Source organism: Eptatretus burgeri, chromosome 12 (assembly GCF_056783735.1).
Source record: "Eptatretus burgeri isolate ZD-2024b chromosome 12, Ebu_testis_v1, whole genome shotgun sequence".
NCBI classification, from domain to species: Eukaryota; Metazoa; Chordata; class Myxini; order Myxiniformes; family Myxinidae; genus Eptatretus; species Eptatretus burgeri.
Window position 1 is genome coordinate 70,900,997 of NC_140972.1, and position 3,659 is coordinate 70,904,655.

Consider the following 3,659-nt stretch of genomic DNA (forward strand, 5'->3'; position numbering starts at 1 on the left):
GAAGTGCCTTCTTCTTCTTTAAAAATGTGTCATCCCAACCACCCCAATTATATATATATATATATATATATATATATATATATATATATATATATATACATATATATATATATATATATATATACATATAATACATACATAAATATATACATATACATGCATACATACATATAATACCGGGCGTAGTGACGTGCGCCTGTAATCCGGCTACTCGGAGGCTTGGGTTGGAGGATCGCTTGAGGACGGGTGCGCTGTGCTGGGCCACGCTATGAGAGGGTGTAGGGCAGCCCAGAATCATGGCGAAACCCAATCCTTATCCCTGTGTCGTAAGAGGCGACCAGGGTTGCGTCAGGAAGGGCATCCGGCGTAAAACCTGTACCAAATCAGTTTGCGGATCATAATGGATGATCCGCTGTGGCGACCCCTAACGGGAGCAGCCGAAAGGAGAACAACAACAACATGCATACATACATATATATAACAATTATTTTGGGGATAAAGAGCAAATATATATATATATATATATATATATATATATATATATATATATATATATATATATATATATATATATATATATAAGCAAATTAATGTAATGTTGAACATTGTCTCGTCCATGCCACGTGACTGCAAAGTGGTCATATTTTCCATACAGTGCTGATTCTGTCAGTCATATACACTGTTGTGGGTGAACCGATTCGAGTTGCTGATATTAAAATTGCATAAGCACGTCGAGGATTTGGTGGTGATTACTGACCTCTTAATTAGTTTCCTAATTCCAACCTGCCCCAGACTTGTTCAGCTATGAATCTACAAGGTTATTACAATGATTTGCTAAACCCAAAATGGACGTTCTGGGAAAGTGGCCAAAAAACGTCACCAATTGGATTTTTCATGGGGTCAAAATTCCTTGCGGTCCATTTAATCCCCGTTCTCCCCAAAAATGAACGTTTATGTCCACGACGAATACTGCTAAGCAAGTCGTCACTTCTAGTTTTGCTTTATTGAGAAATCAATCATTCAAACAACCAATCAGTCAATCAATTTCCAACATGCTGAGTTTTCGTTTCAAAGCAAAATATCAAAGTGTTTCAACTGGAGACTTTATGGTGGAAACTCCGAGGTGCTTTAACTCCTCGTCCCAAAGCCCCGACTCCTTATATAGATTGAAGTAAACCTTAAGATTACAAACCAAATGCACATGTTGTGCTTGCAGAACTTGGTCCAAATAAAACTTGAATAGAGTGTACAGGTCTATTCAAGAGGTTTCCTCTTGTGCAATGGCAAGAATGCAGGTCATTAAAAAAAAGGCCACCAGACTGAGAAGGACGATTACAGAGACTGCACAAGCTATTTCACACCTCTGTACACACCTGCAAAGACTGTTCCCCAAAGGCAATTTTCAAGGAGCCATTTGTGCACATGGCATACTCTCCGAAGGAAAACATGCAAGGCAAATAACGACCTCGCGCAATGGCTAGGAAGTCAGAATAATGTGGAGTTGATTATCCCATCACTCGTAGTGGTAAAATGTTATGCCTCATAATTTGCCTTTCAAACTATGAGAAACAAATGCAGGAGACCAATTGTCTTCAACAAAGTTACGACGTAATTGCGTCGCATTAACGACAAGTCCAAACCCTCGGGCCGTGTTTACCAGTGTTCAGAGCACAATGTGATTTGGAGTTTGTTTTTATGTCCAAGTCATAACTCAACAGTTCATTTCACAGCAATGCTGCACTTCCTGTTTTTGTTATATCTGCCAACTTGCAGCACTGCAGAGTCTCATCTTGGGGAGTAGCAATGGCTTGTTTGGATAGTTAAAGGAATAAAACCCACAGCACAAGGTCTTGATGAACTGCAGAGTTTCAATAAACTATGGTCTTTCAGAATACTGTGTTTGGTGCTTTGTTTTCCGTCTGTGCATCCTTTATTACCGTCGTCAGCGGAGAGGGAATTGCATTTGGGCCTGTTTGTTACTTGACGAAATCTAGGATTTTGTCAAGTATGTTGGTCGGTTCAGTTTGTTTGTTTGTGTGTGTGTGTGTGTGTGTACGTCTCGCTCTACAGGTCGCATTTCGAGTCGGAATGTCATGGAACTTCACCAATGGACTTATTGGCCACCAGAATAGAACCCTATAACTTTTGGCATGTCAAGGTCAAAGGTCAAGGTCACAGTGAGGTCAAACATTCGATGTTTGATGGTTTGGTACAGACAATCAAGAACGGAAGAAGCTACTGATGTCAAATTACACCAAGTGATTCAGGAGGGTGATGGCTAGTGCTGATTATATTTTGGTCAAAATCGGTCAAAGGTCAAGGTCACAGTGAGGTTAAACATCAAAAAAAAGTTATAGAATCGAGAACGGAAGAAGCTACTAATGTCAACATTAGGTCACCTGATTCATTTTTTTTTGTTTGTTTACCCGAAAAACTATGTTTAACCCCAAAAATACCTATTATTGCTCAATATTCTCGATGGTACGCAATCTTGTTGAATTTCAATCAGTCCTGGCCCATGGGCCATGTTTATTTATTAGTCTGTCTGTTTGTCTGCACAGAACTTTAGTGTTTTTTCTGTGCAAACGCTTGTTGGATTGAGACGAAATTTTCACCAAGGGACACAAAACTAAATGTTAAGTATCTTTTATTTTTTTTATTTTGTTTTGTGGGGGGAGGTTAATTATTTTCACCCAACAAAAGAGCGAATTACCTCAATGCCAACCATGTGTGCTTTACCCACAATGACATCTATAACCAATACATCTCACTTATTGAGCACAGCTGTTTACAACTGCAAATACAAAAAAATAAAAAAATTTTGTTGGAGGCATCATCGGGATTCGTGTAGACTCGGTAGCCCTGTGGGGCCGTAGGCCATAAGTGAGAGTTATTGGCTTCAGCTGCCATCATTGATTGACGTTGAGGAAGGGATGAGGGAGGGAACTCGAAACCATTTTGAAAACCACGAGTCATCGGCACAGGCCTTTGGCTTTTCAGGTCGCTCAGATCTTTACTCCTGATCCACGTTCATGCTTCACAAGGACCGAAACTAATTGGTCAGTTGGCTTGAATTTGAACCTGGATTCCAAATGGATGACTGATTCTGTTGATGTCCTGTGGAATTCATCTTCAGCTGTGAAAACTGCCTCTCGGAATGCAGCAACGTGGCTTACTCCAATCGGGTGTTATTAAAAGCACTCTGAATAGCGGATAGATTATTTAACATTTGTGAATGATTTCATATTGAACGTGCTACGACATTAAAGCGCAGCCTTTCTGAGCAATGCTTCATCCGAGCACTTGATATGTTTGCTCAATTCTGATAGATGAAGAGAAAATGAAGTGGAAATGAAGTGGCAGAAGATGAAGAGTTCCCCTTTTGGACTTGAACAAGAGATAGATCAATGGTAATAATCTGTCTATAATTCCAGCAATCTCTGTGTGTGTCTGTCTGTTTGTTTGTCTGCGACCGCCGTTTCTCGACAACTACCAGTCTGATGTGATTGAAACTTGCCAGGAATATTGCCGGGGCCCCGCGGATGTGCCTTTTCGAGGTTTGCTGTCAATCGGACGAAGGTTCCCAAGTTACGGCCATTTTATTGCCTTTTTCAGTGCTGGAAAGGTGCATATATCGCAGCTGAAGTGTCGTTCCACCT